This window comes from Oncorhynchus gorbuscha, linkage group LG04, assembly GCF_021184085.1.
Source record: "Oncorhynchus gorbuscha isolate QuinsamMale2020 ecotype Even-year linkage group LG04, OgorEven_v1.0, whole genome shotgun sequence".
NCBI lineage: Eukaryota > Metazoa > Chordata > Actinopteri > Salmoniformes > Salmonidae > Oncorhynchus > Oncorhynchus gorbuscha.
In genome coordinates this window covers 27,240,566-27,255,934 of record NC_060176.1, presented here as the reverse complement: position 1 = coordinate 27,255,934, position 15,369 = coordinate 27,240,566, and the positions used below count along the sequence as shown (strand labels likewise).

At 40.8% G+C, this 15,369-nt stretch overlaps 1 protein-coding gene across 2 annotated transcripts in view; it reads right to left on the bottom strand.

Annotated features, from left to right (window-relative positions):
* LOC124033926 (protein kinase C and casein kinase II substrate protein 3-like) overlaps window positions 1–4,556 on the bottom strand; it is a 29,300-nt gene extending 24,744 nt beyond the window's left edge. For both annotated transcript variants that reach the window (XM_046346377.1, XM_046346376.1), the window contains exon 1: window positions 4,153–4,556. The gene's annotated coding sequence lies outside the window, so the exon portion shown is untranslated. The remainder of the gene's footprint in view (window positions 1–4,152) is intronic.
* Between the last annotated feature and the right edge of the window lie 10,813 nt (window positions 4,557–15,369).

The window sequence follows — 15,369 nt, the reverse complement described above, 5'->3', positions numbered from 1 at the left end:
AGTTTTAGGTTGTCGTTATTATAGGAAAAACTCTACACCATTTGTATTTCATATACCTTTGACTATTGGATGTTCTTATAGGCACTTTAGTATTGCCAGTGTAACAGTATAGCTTCCGTCCCTCTCCTCGCTCCTCCCTGGGCTCGAACCAGCAACACAACAAAAGCAACCATCGAAGCAGCATTACCCATGCAGAGCAAGGGGAACAACTACTACAACACTCAGAGCGAGTTACGTCACCGATTGAAGCGCTATTAGCGCGCACCCCGCTAACTAGCTAGCCACTTCACATCGGTTACACCAGCCTAATCTCGGGAGTTGATAGGCTTGAAGTCATAAACTGCGCAATGCTTGAAGCATTGTGAAGAACTGCTGGCAAACGCACTAAAGTGCTGTTTGAATGAATGCTTACGAGCCTGCTGGTGCCTACCACCGCTCAGTCAGACTGCTCTATCAAATCATAGACTTAGTTATAACTTAACACACAGAAATACGAGCCTTAGGTCATTAATATGGTCGAATCTGGAAACTATCATCTCGAAAACAAAACATTTATTCTTTCAGTGAAATACGGAACCGTTCCGTATTTTATCTCACGGGTGGCATCCATAAGTCTAAATATTCATGTTACATTGCACAACCTTCAACGTTATGTCATAATTATGTACAATTCTGGAAAATTAGTTTGCAACGAGCCAGGTGGCCAAAACTGTTGCATATACCCTGACTCTGCGTGCAAATGCAAGAGAAGTGACACAATTTCCCTAGTTAAAAGAAATTCATGTTAGCAGGCAATATTAACTAAATATGCAGGTTTAAAAATATATACTTGTGTATTGATTTTAAGAAAGACGTTGATGTTTATGGTTAGGTACAAATTGGTGCAACGACAGTGTTAAATCACCAGTTTGGCGAAGTAGGCTATGATTCAATGATAAATTAACAGGCACTGCATTGATTATATGCAATGCAGGACAAGCTAGATAAACTAGTAATATCAACCATGTGTAGTTAATTAGTGATTATGTTAAGATTGATTGTTTTTAATAAGATAAGTTTAATTCTAGCTCGCACCTTACCTTGGCTCCTTGTTGCACTCGCATAACAGGTAGTCAAGCCTGCCACGCAGTTTCCTCGTGGAGTGCAATGAGCGTCCAAAAATGCCGAATTAAAAATCGGCCTTTCTGATGAATCGGTCGACCTCTAAAAGAGACCCTCCAACTACGGAAGGTCAGGATCACATCTAAAATAACCTGCTAGGAATCAAACCGAAGAAATCTGTTTGGAACTTCAGCCCCAATATTTTGTTACCAACCCTGGGTTGGGGGGCTGAGACAAAGTTACTTACAGTCACGGTCAAATATATTGGCACTTTAAAACGTAGCAGAAGGAACGTATTTCTTCCAAAGTTGTAAAGAAAAGGTGCCTCTCAGTCTCAAAACAAGTTTTCTGGAGACTTGTGGGAGGAGTGCTGATGACGTCACCCACTGAATGCAATTTTTGGTAGCCGGATTCCGCCCAGACACAGGAGAAATCTGCACACAATGCATCCCTGACCACCTTCTGAAGTGGTCAACCAGATCTACACAAAAATCCAGCCAAAGCGATCTTCGTACTCTGATAGCAGAAGTCGCATTTAAGTATCAAGTGTAGACACGACCAAAGAAACTGAAGGCAGGTGACAGCCCCCATGGCATTTTAGACATTCCTTCACTACATAAGGCTAACATTAATCATGCTTCTCACTAGCTGTAGCATATGGCCGCTTCCCAGAACTGAGACATCCTCCCTGTCAACAAACTGCATTTCCTCCACCTAAATTAAAGCATTCCATGTATCTATACATTGATAACAAGTTACTTTGAGTTGATAGACATGTTTGGGGCACGCAAACAGGGATCCAACCACTAAAATTGTTTTGCACTCAAGGACGCTAACACTAAACCAAACCCGCATGTTGAGTGTCTGACCCTTCGGTTGACCTAGGTAGCCCATCATGGGGTATATTAGTACATTGGTTGAACTAGCCCATCCCTTTGAATTGACAGGTCCAGAGGACACGTCACTGGAGGACATGGCTTGAGTGATCAGGCATGTCAGTCATTGACACTGACGACTGAAGTCATGGATTATTTCAATGAGAGACCTGGCTTAATTACATAAGCAGTCCAATGCTGACGAAAGGCAGGCTAATGGATCTGGATATCAGGGTTCAGTCCTGGGGGGGGGGGGGGGGTAAGTTCTCTTGTTTTGTTGCCCTATCACTATACAGCTGATTAAAATAACCAACTCATTATCAAGCTTTGATTATTTTAAATCGGCTGTGTAGTGCTGGGGCAAAACATGCACCTGGGGGGGGGGCTGTGGATAGGACAGTGGTGCAAAGTGTTCTCCACTGTCCCCAACCAACCACAGGTATGTTTACATAATTGATTCATTGTTTAAAAGATTAAAGAATATTTAGTGGCTGGTCGATTGCAGTTGCATACGGAATAATATAACTAAAAACGCCACCTCAAGTCTAAAGACAAACATCCAGAATTCAAGCCCAATGGTTTGCATTTCTGCAAATCTTCCATGGAGCACCTACCCCAGTAAAAGGATATACTGTTTGGCCACAGCACAGCTCCATGTACCCTACCCTAGAGGGTCAAGTGAACCTCAAATCCCAGTGTTGGTGATGAGAAACAAAGACGGGTTGTGGAACAGACATATGTCCAATAACTACATAGAACAAAGGAATAAAAACAGTGTAGTCTGCTCTGTGCTAAAATCTCTGGAGGTGTCAATAATCAATACAGGTTGTCTTCAACAACAATGAAAAAAGAAAAGAATCAGCAGTACTGAGGCCCTCAAGGACTGGTGTTGAATATCTCTGTACTTCAGATGATTCCCTCTTACAATCCTTGAAACTAATGGAGGAAGAAGTTTAAAGCAATGCCAACGTACAGAGTGCAGTTAGTACTGGCCTACACACAACAAGCCGAAGGAAAGGCCGACTGTTTTAGCTACTTGCAGACGGACTGAATCTCCCATTTCTAAACCACATATCTCATAGAGCTGGCATTGAGAAAATCCTGCACTCCAGGCTCAAGATAGTATAACAGCAGGAAGGGTTATTGAAGCAACGAGAAAGCTTGGCTGCAAGTGTGAGACCACCAGAGGCTACATTACAAACACACGGAGTCTAATGCAGTGTGCCTTAATGGCATTGTCTCAAGGTGATGTGTCACACATTAACATAGTGTACCATGTCCAGGCCATTATTTCCAAAACCAGTCCTTAGAGAATGGCTGTGTGTCCCAGGAGAAGAATATAGGCTACACTGCAATAAATGAGACTAGAAAAAGATCCAAGTCTGTTGCAATAAACAAAGCAGGTTTTGTTGAACAATAACCAGCTAAAGTATCAGACTAAGCAAGAAATTGTGTACCAACTTCTTGCTTAGTCTAAGTATGCTAGGATCAGGCATATCAGTGATCATGCTTAATGATTCTGAAAATCCATATTTCTATGAAATTACACATGCTTTTAAAAAGGGTGGGGTTGTTCTCATATTACAACAGAGCAGTGTATCTTCAATTGGAGGTTGCCCAATCTATCGTGTGTATTGGCAGTTCTGCTCACAACACCAACTAATAGCCATATTGTTGAGCTATTGAAAAAGATTGACAGACAAAGCAATTGCTCAATTGGCCTACACAACGTTAATTAATCTCAAATTCACTTTACAGTCATACACAAACCTTGAATGTTCGGCCAAATAGCTTGCTGTCGAATAGCAGTAGCCTAATAGATGATATCAATTGAAGAAGTGTATAGCCTACAGTAGCCCAATGATACATGTATTGTTCCACCGCCTTAAAAACACACATTACAAAGGGTATTTAAAATCACATGTGAATCCAAACACAATTTAATAATATGCCAGGAGATAGTAACTCAACATAAATCACCATGCACGTTTGATCTTACATTCATGGAGTCCTAGTTGCGCCTATGGTTAAGCCTTCCCTGGCTGATATCTAGGTCATTATCGACACAATGGAACTCCTGCTCACCGCAACAACAGAACAGACGCAAACAAGTCGAATTGTTACAAAATTGTAACCATATCGTGTCTACTTTGTTTCTATCCAGTTTGCGACCTACCTGTTGCAGCTTCAGATCCGTCGTCTCTCGACGAGTTTACCAACGCCGGAGCGAAAACTCCCAAAGCAATCCCTTGACCAAACCAAGTGCTTCAACAATTTCGCTCAAGAACTTCCCCGAAGACAGCGAAGGCCATCGTAGATACCACTCTGCCATTGCAACGAAGATATAATTATTATATTTCCTGCCCCTTCAAATTCACGAGGTAGGCCTAATATCATCGGCGGTAAATTGGTTAAATGTACTTTAGTCAGGAACAGTGCAACAAAAGCCCCAAAACGTTTGCTATCTAACGGGCAGGAAGGTACAAAGGCAATCCTCCCGGTTGTTCTGGAGAGGCCTCCAACGCTGTGTAATCAGATGTTGTGGCGAACCACAATATCCATTCATCCAATTACAGGCGTTAACCCTTTACTGGCTAGAGGCGAGTCTCTAGTTCACAGTGATAATTATGATCAGGCAATGTGAATCAAACCTTTTTCATTAATTATCACTCAACGCATGGGCGACAACTCTACGTGACATAACATAATTGTCTGTGGAATTAATAGATTTATTTGAATTATGCCAAACACTTGTTGCTTGGTCCACTGCCTTGTTCAAATACTTATGAACAGCACCATCTCTAGGTCATCAGGTAAATCACACAATATTAACAGTTCGTCTGGTTCCTGTTGAAAGTAGCCTACTGTAGCCAAATGACAATGCTTTTTTCAATACAATCATCTTCAACAAACCACGGCTAATAGTGTGAGATGATTTGAGGTTGGATGTGATCAATGAGTGAAGGAAAAACAAATAGATGATATTGACCTAAACTGTAGGCTACATACAATGTAACTATTATTTGACCTCACTCTTGGAACTCTGCTGAAGAGCGCTATTGTATGTTCCTCTCTTCTGACATAATGTTTAATTCACCCTGAGGGACTTTGAGGAGTCATTAAGGTATTACATGCTGGTATCTTTGGCTGTAGTGATAAATAATGTTAGAGCAGAGAGACTTCTAGAAACACCACTCCCACAGCTCTCAATCTGACAGATCTGCTCACCAGTTGACCCACTATAGCCTACAGATGCTGGGGGACATTAAAATGCACAATCAACCATGTGTATCTCATATAACTTCTCAGAAATAATAACTTCTATCAGATGGATCTGAGAAGTTATATGAGAGACACATGGTTGGTGGGTCTTCAAGGTCCCCGACCAACTGTAGGGTAGTGAAGAAAAAGAGGAAGCCACAACAGTGGTTGTTCTACGAGAAGAAAGCTGGACTGTTCTGTGATTAAGGTGTTTTATATACACTGAACAAAAATATGAAACTCAACATGTAAAGTGGTGGTCCCATGTTTCATGAGCTGAAATAAAAGATCCCAGAAATATTCCATATGCCCAAAATGCTTATTTCTCTCAAATGATTTAACACAAATGTTAATGAGTAGGTGTGTCAACTTCTGACAAGTACTAATATATAGTGGACAGTTTGATTTCACAGAAATGTGATTGACTTGGAGTTACATTGTGTTGTTTAAGTGTTCCCTTAATTTTTTTGAGCAGTATATATATATACTTAGGAAGCAACACTGATTGACAATAAATGTCACATGCTATTGTGCAAATGGAATAGACAACAGGTGGAAATTATATGCAATTAGCAAGACACCCCCAATAAAGGAGTACTTCTCAGGTCCTATGCTTCCAGGCTGATGTTTTGGTCACTTTTGAATGCTGGCGGTGCTTTCACTCTAGTGGTAGCATGAGACGGAGTCTACAACCCACACAAGTGGCTCAGGTAGTGCAGCTCATCCAGGATGGCACATGAATGCGAGCTGTGGCAAGAAGGTTTGCTGTGTCTGTCAGCGTAGTGTCCAGAGCATGGAGGCGCTACCAGGAGACAGGCCAGTACATCAGGAGATGTGGAGGAGGCCGTAGGAGTGCAACAACCCAGCAGCATGGCCGCTACCCCCGCCTTTGTGCAAGGAGGAGCAAGAGGAGCACTGCCAGAGCCCTGCAAAATGACCTCCAGCAGGCCACAAATGTGCATGTGTCTGTTCAAACGGTCAGAAACAGACTCCATGAGGGTGGTATAAGGGCCCGATGTCCACGGGTGGGGGTTGTGCTTACAGCCCAACACCGTGCAGGACGTTTTACATTTGCCAGAGAACACCAAGATTGACAAATTCGCCACTGGCGCCCTGTGCTCTTCACAGATGAAAGCAGGTTCACACAGCACATGTGACAGACATGACAGTCTGGAGACGCTGTGGAGAACGTTCTGCTGCCTGCAACATCCTCCAGCATGACCGGTTTGGCGGTGGGTCAGTCATGGTGTGGGGTGGCATTTCTTTGGGGGGCCGCACAGCCCTCCATGTGCTCACCAGAGGTAGCCTGACTGCCATTAGGTACCGAGATGAGATCCTCAGACCCCTTGTGAGACCATATGCTGGTGCGGTTGGCCCTGGGTTCCTCCTACTGCAAGACAATGCTAGACCTCATGTGGCTGGAGTGTGTCAGCAGTTCCTGCAAGTGGAAGGCATTGATGCTATGGACTGGCCTGAATCCAATTGAGCACATCTGGGACATCATGTCTCGCTCCATCCACCAACGCCACATTGCACCACAGACTGTCCAGGAGTTGGCGGATGCTTTAGTCGAGGTCTGGGAGGAGATTTCTCAGGAGACCATCCACCACCTCATCAGGAGCATGCCCAGGCGTTGTAGGGAGGTCATACAGGCACGTGGAGGTCACACACACTACTGAGCCTCATTTTGACTTGTTTTAAGGACATTACATCAAAGTCGGATCAGCCTGTAGTGTGGTTTTCCACTTAAATTTTGAGTGTGACTCCAAATCCAGACCTCTATGGGTTGATAAATTTGATTTCCATTGTTAATTTTTCAGCACATTCAACTATGTAAAGAAAAAAGTATTTAATAAGAATATTTCATTCATTCAGATCTCGGATGTGTTATTTTAGTGTTCCCTTTATTTTTTTGAGCAGTATATATATATATATATTATACACACACCACCCATTGTGGTTCATTCCTTTTAACAACCATTTAAAAGGCAACCACTTACAGCGCTCTATACAATCAGGTCAAATACTGAAACTATACATTGCATAGATCATGTGTTAATGTTATCTCCACAACTAGGACTATCTTTAGAAATAGTACTTTGAGAATATAGATTTTGAAGGGGCTTAAAGAACTTTCCAGATCCATGTAACTACAATAAATTGGCTGTAAACTAGGTAACAGATAATCGTTTCTAGTATGAGTGACAAGAGGGGGGTGATCTGTCTATTCTAGGACAAAATTGTGGGATAATTTTTTTTTTGAGTGAGCTGGCCTATTGGCTTCCACGCAAGCTCAAAGGTCAAGCCACACAAGAGCACATTCCCTAAATCACAGGGGAGGCCGAAAACTGACTACAAGTGGTTTCCCATGGTCAGATTGCTCACCCGACCATTCACCACAAAACAGCCAATGTCATTGATATGATATTTCTGAAAATGCTATATTTTCAGAGTTGATATGCTGACCACTGTTGTCAAAAACATTAAATAACTGTACGCATTGTCTTCTTCATACAATATCCAGAAACCATTCTGTTTGAAGTTAAATATTGTATTTTTTTAAGCAACCACATGAAAACGTGTTTTATTGTAGGTATGTTAAATTAAGTTGGTAATCTGTCCAAAGTAAATCTTTATCCATGATAACATTACATGATTGTGTGATCCTGAGTATAATGCTTCTGAACAGATTTTGCATTATGCATCTTGTGTAGGCCTACATGTACACGTAACTGCCAAAATAAAGGAAACACTTGAGTAAATGAGGGTTCTGGCAACTCCTATGGTGTGACCTGTGGGCTGCATTTTCCTGGCAGGGTTTAGGTCCACTCAACCCCTTAGCGGACAAGGTTAGCGCCAATAAATACACAGCCATTCTGAGTGATCACGTTCAACCTATAGTGAATCATTTATATCCTGATCGGAGTGGTCTCTTCCAGGATGACAATGCCCCATTCCACAAGTGGTTACTGAATGGTTGAATGAGCACAATAATCACATATAATTTACTCAACCCATAAAGTACATTCTGAAATTTTCAGACGCCTTCACTTTTTCAATTTTTTCCCCCTCCATTATAGCCTTATTTTAAAATTGATTAAATTGTTAGTTTTTTCACCCAGAATGGGAATTTCTCCATTCTTCTCTGCAGTTCCTCTCAAACTCTCTCGGGTTGGATGGGGAGCGTCACTGCACAGCTATTTTCAGGTCTCTCCAGAGATGTTCGATCAGGTTCAAGTCCGGGCTCTGGCTGGACCACTCAAGGATATTCAGCGACTTGTCCCGAAGCCACTCCTTCATTGTCTTGGCTGTGTGCTTAGGGTTGTTGTCCTGTTGGAAGGTGAACCTTTGTCCCAGTCTAAGTCCTTAGTGCTCTGGAGCAAGTTTTTAAATAAAGGATCTCTTTGTACTTTGCCCTGTTCATTTTTCCATCAATCCTGACTAGTCTCCCAGTCTCTGCTGCTGATAAACATCCCTACAGCATGATGCTGCCACCACCATGCTTCACCGTAGGGATGGTGTCAGGTTTCCTCCAGACGTGACGCTTGGTATTCAGGCCAAAGAGTTAAATCTTGGTTTCATCAGACCAGAGAATCTTGTTTCTCATGGTCTGAGAGTGCTTTAGGTGCCTTTAGGCAAACTCCAAGCGGGCTGTCATGTGCCTTTTACTGAGGAGTGGCTTCCGTCTGGCCACTCTACCATAAAAGCCTGATTGGTGAAGTGCTGCAGAGATGGTTGCCCTTCTGGAAGGTTCTCCCATTTCCACAGAGGAACTCTGGAGCTCTGTCAGAGTGACCATATGGTTCTTGGTCACCTCCCTGACCAAGGCCCTTCTCACCCGATTGCTCAGTTTGGCCCGGGCGGCCAGCTCTAGGAAGATTCTTGGTGGTTCCAAACTTCTATTTAAGAATGATGGAGGCCACTGTGTTCTTGGGGACCTTCAATGCTGCAAAAATAGCTTGGTACCCTGAGGTCTCGTGTTCTACGGACAATTCCTTCATCCTCATGTCTATGTTTTTGCTCTGACATGCACTGTCAACTGTGGCACCTACTAAATTCTACAGTGGCTTCAGGTAATGAAAAAAAGAATGTATGGGAACTGTAAAAATATCTGAACACTATGAAGTGGATATGAACACACACATACTCAATTACATGCTCGCTTACACATACATAATTATACATACACACTTGACCTCGCTCTCGTCTCTGCTCTCCCTCGATTGCCAAGAACTGTTCTATAATTTAATATGTTTCTTGTTTGTCCATCTTTTCTATGTCTTTGTCTACATGTCTATAACAAGCAAGGGGAAGATATCAGAATAGGGGCATTGGGGAATAATAACATATTGCACGGGATACATCTGTTCTGTCGTGAAGCCGTCGCCATAGTAATGCAAGGTCTCTCATGATCATGTGAAATGTCAATTGCTATGGAACGGCTGGGATGTGTTTTTTAATGACGTTAAAGGTAATTATGATGCAGATACGATATGGATTACAATTACCATCATGAATATTAAGGCTATATGCACTACATGTTACACATATAGACACTCAACCATGCAAATTGGCGGGGTTATTATTTATTTGGACAACACATTATAGTCTTACTCTTATTTTTTTATTTAACTTGGTAAATCAATTAATTACAAATTCTGATTTACAATGACGGCCTAGGAAGAGTGGGTTAACTGCCTTGTTTAGGGGCAGAACAACAGATTTTTTTATTTGTCAGGTCGGGGATTCAATCTTGCAACCTTTCGGTTATTGGCCCCACGCTCAAACCACTAGGCTACCTGACGACTCTTATACAGACATCGTACACACACACTCACTAAATCACATCCAATATCATACCCATCAACCTACTCAGATTTACTACACACATAATATCTTGTCTCAATTTTCTAATATCTGCGGCATAGGCTCACAGGCAAGGGAATAAAACAAATATTGCTAGAACCTATTTCTTTCATTCTAAATATCAGACATTTTAATGTTCTAATTTTGACCGTCATACCTCTGATGGCAGTAACTTTAAAAGCACTAATGATGGTCAATTTAGACTGAGAATAGTATCTAGTTACGGTAAGAGGCGAAATAAGCATATCCGGTTATAATTGTAACAGTGCAGATTATAAAAAAAGAAGATCAGTCTTTAAATGGCTAAAAGAAAAGGAATATAACATATACTGCTTACAGGAAACTAAGTCTACATCCTTAGATGAAGTTGCGTGGAAAAAGGAATGGGGTGGTGAAATAATTTTCTGTCATGGACAAAGGAACCCAAAAGGTGTGATGATATTAATTAACAAAAATGTTGATCTGAATATGCAAATAGTCACAAGAAAGGTGGATCTTTTTGAATATGAAAGTGTACTAAAAAGAGATTTGGCTCATTAATCTACAGTGGGGCAAAAAAGTATTTAGTCAGCCACAAATTGTGCAAGTTCTCCCACTTAAAAAGATGAGGCCTGTAATTTTCATCATATGTACACTTCAACTATGACAGACAAAATGAGAAGGAAAAAAATCCAGAAAATCACATTGTAGGATTTTTAATGAATTTATTTGCAAATTATGATGGAAAAATTAGTATTTGGTCACCTACAAACAAGCAAGATTTTTGGCTCTCACAGACCTGTAACTTCTTCTTTAAGAGGCTCCTCTGTCCTTCACTAGTTACCTGTATTAATGGCACCTGTTTGAACTTGTTATCAGTATAAAAGACACCTGTCCACAACCTCAAACAGTCACACTCCAAACTCCACTATGGCCAAGACCAAAGAGCTGTCAAAGGACACCAGAAACAAAATTGTAGACCTGCACCAGGCTGGGAAGACTGAATCTGAAATAGGTAAGCAGCTTGGTTTGAAGAAATCAACTGTGGGAGCAATTATTAGGAAATGGAAGACATACAAGACCACTGATAATCTTCCTCGATCTGGGGCTCCACGCAAGATCTCACCCCGTGGGGTCAAAATGATCACAAGAACGGTGAGCAAAAATCCCAGAACCACACGGGGGGACCTAGTGAATGACCTGCAGAGAGCTGGGACCAAAGTAACAAAGCCTACCATCAGCAAGGGCATTGAAGATGAAATGTCTTTCAGCATGACAATGATCCCAAATATACCGCCCGGGCAACGGAGTGGCTTCGTAAGAAGCATTTCATGGTCCTGGAGTGGCCTAGCCAGTCTCCAGATCTCAACCCCATAGAAAATCTTTGGAGGGAGTTGAAAGTCCGTGTTGCCCAGCAACAGTCCCAAAACATCACTGCTCTAGAAGAGATCTGCATGGAGGAATGGGCCAAAATACCAGGAATACTGTGTGAAAACTTTGTGAAGACTTACAGAATACATTTGACCTCTGTCATTGCCAACAAAGGGTATATAACAAAGTATTGAGATAAACTTTTGTTATTGACCAAATACTTATTTTCCACCATAATTTGCAAATTAATCAAAAATCCTACAATGTGATTTTCTGGATTTTTTTTATTCTCATTTTGTCCGTCATAGTTGAAGTGTACCTATGTTGAAAATTACAGGCCTCTCACATCTTTTTAAGTGGGAGAACTTGCACAATTGGTGGCTGATTAAATACTTTTTTGCCCCACTGTATATGTACCAAATTAAGATGATCCATACCTCCTCAAAAATATTTATACCAATTTATTGAACATACAGGCAACAAATGATCAAATCATTATGGTGGGAGATTATAACACAGTGTTAAGTACCTCAATGGACAGTAAAGGAAATCACTCTACAAACTATCATCACCATGCCCTTAAGGAAATCACACATATTATGGACACATTAGAAATAGTGGATATTTGGAGACTAAAAAACCCCAACCTAGTGAAACATACATGGATACTTAATCAAGCTTGGCGCCTTGACTACTTTCTTGTCTCTTTCACTCTTGTAGCAAAGGTTAAAACAGTTTTAATATGAGACAGAATCCGATCGGATCATCGTCTAATTGGCATTCACATAACTCTTGTAGAATTTCCACATGGACATTGGAAATTGAATCAATGTTTACTGGAGGACAACTTATTAACTAAGACAAAATAATTAATAACTGAATTTCTCCAGTATAATATAGATTCAGCAAATCCCCTTATTGTTTGGGATACCTTTAAAAATGTGCCTTTAGAGGTAATTTAATTCAATATTCATCAGTAATAAAAAGGCAGTTTCTGGCTAAAGAGACAAGACTAACAAGGGAAATCCATGAACTAATAGTACACGTAGATAGCAATAAAAACAATACTACAGAGATGCAAAATATGTTAGAGGAAAAACAAAAATAACTTGAGGAACTTATTCAAGAACGATCTAATGTAATCTATTAGAAAAATAAAGCAAACGATGGAATATGGAGATAAATGCACAACATTCTTCCTGAATCTCCAACAAAGGAACGCTAACAAAAATCATTTGCAGAAACTCGTTACTGAAGATGGAGTCATCAATGATTTCCGAATGATATTTTAAAAGAGGAAGCTAAATATTTGAAGTAGATGTTCTTTTTTCCGTCTCATCCTCTCCCACTGAATTAAGATTACGGTAGGGAATTATTTCCAAACAATACAAAAAAAATTGAAGCAATAAAACTGGCCTTCTATAGACTAGTTGAGTATCTGGAGCATCAGCATTTGTGGGTTCGATTACAGGCTCAAAATGGCTAGTAACTAAGAATACGTCAGTCTATTCTTGTTCTGAGAAATTAAGGCTATTCCATGCGAGAAATTGACAAGAAACTGAAGATCTCGTACAACGCTGTGTACTACTCCCTTCACAGAACAGCACAAACTGGCTGTAACCAGAATAGAAAGAGTGGGAGGCCCCGGTGCACAACTGAGCAAGAGGTCTAGTACATTAGAGTGTCCAGATTGAGAAAAAGACGCCTCACAAGTCCTCAACTGGAAGCTTCATGAAATAGTACCCGCAAAGCACCAGTCTCAACACAAACAGTGAAGAGGCAACTCCGGGATGCTGGCCTTCTAGGCAGAGTTGCAAAGAAAAAGCCACATCTCAGACTGGCCAATAAAAATAAAAGATTAAGATGGGCAAAAGAACACAGACCCTGGACAGAGGAACTCTGCCTAGAAGGCCAGCATCCCTGAGTCGCCTCTTCACTGTTTGCGTTGAGACTGGTGTTTTGCAGCTAATGCCGGTTTGCCCGAGGCTGATGCCGTGCAGGTGTTTGTACGTATACACACATTCAAACACACACATACATGGACAAACACATGTAAATAGTGCCAGACATCCACTCAAACATATACAGTTGGCCTTGCCGTTAAGATTTTAGTTGTCCTTTATGTCCTTTTGTTTTTTGGGGGAGGTCTAGAATAAATTAGATGTTTTATTTATTGGTGTGGCGGGGGGCAGGCTGTGGGAGGGGTCTCGGATGGTTGAGGGGCAGCTGTTGGGGAACTGTGGGGGAGATCTTGGAGGTTTCGGGTCCCGGTATTTGGCCTTGTGGGAGATCTGTCGATGTGCCCTTGAGCAGGGTATTGACCCTGGATGCTTCTGTGTGTCACTCTGAATTGCTGTCTGTTGGATGACTGGTGTGGTGTAGTTGTTGAGCAGCTTCACTGCAATTATATATTGTATGTTTTGGATATTTACTAAAATAAAATAAAACATTTGACATAGAACAATAGAGATGATATCTCTAAATTCAATTAAAAAGGTTAAAAATATATATATATTTAAATTTAAAAAATGTACACAATTTAAAAAACTGTGGGACCTTATATAGACAGGTGTGTGCCTTTCCAAATTATGTCCAATCAATTAAATTTACCACAGGTGGACTTCACTCAAGATGTAGAAACATCAACGATTATCAATGTAAACAGGATGCAACTGAGCTCCATTTCGAGTCTCATAGCAAAGGGTCTGAATGCCTACGTAATTAAGGCATTTGTTTAAGAAATACATATACATTTGCTTTGTCCTTATGGGGTATTGTGTGTAGATTGATGCAGATTTTTTATTTTATTTAGAATAAGGCTGTAATGTAACAAAATGTGTAAAAAGTGAAGGAGTCTGAATAATTCCCGAAAGCACTGTATATATCAAGTGTAACCCATTGCGGTTTCACTTTGACTGCTGTACAAACTCTGTGTATTTCTTTGTGATTTCTTGCCGCTTCCCTACCTTTTTAAAGGTAGGGAAGGTATCTGTGGCCAACATATGCATATGCATATCTGTATTCTCAGTCTTGTGAAATCCATAAATTAGGCCATATTGCGTTCATTCAATTGACTGAGTTCCTTATATGAACTGTAACTCAAAATCTTTGAAATTGTTGCGTTTATATTTTTGTTCAGTATATTTGGCAAGGCAACTGTGTGTAGAGCCTACCTTGCATTGAATAGATGTTTTAATGTAGGCTACTTGTTGCATTCCCTGGCCTTCAAACTGTCAAGGAGGACTTTTACAGGATTGCAGGTACAGTAGGCTGCGCTCAATTGACTGCTAGCAATGATTTTCTAATCCCAAATGAATAAACCTAGACAACATGATAAACATGATAGCCTAATTCATCCCACAGATTTTCCAAACGTCATTGGTGCTACAGATGGGACACATATCCCCAATTCAAAGAACATCTGGACCGAATGTTTTCCCAGCATAAACAAACAGGTGAATGAATACTGTACACTCACCAAACCAAATCATTTTCAGAAACAGTCATGAAATTCAATGATCTTCTTTACTGCTTTGGTCAGATGATCTGTGACTCCCGTGTGGTTACAACTAAACATAGGACACATTGTTGCCAGTGTTTTCATGAAAAGCACTCTATGAATTCAATCAATTATTATTCATCCTACAAAGGCTATGGAATGAGCCTAACATTGCAATTGTGACATAGGCTACTATAATTTACATATTAGGCTACTATAATTTACATATTAGGCAACAGCCTTGACACTTAAAATCACCAGCGCTACAATAAAAACGCTCTATAAAGTGAATGCATTATTACTAATCCAGTGCTTAATACTTTCTGTGGCACTTTGTCACTAGAGTCAAACACTATCTCTAGAACAGACTTCACGTCAGCATGGGCAACCGAAATTAATAATGAATGTGTGTGTGTT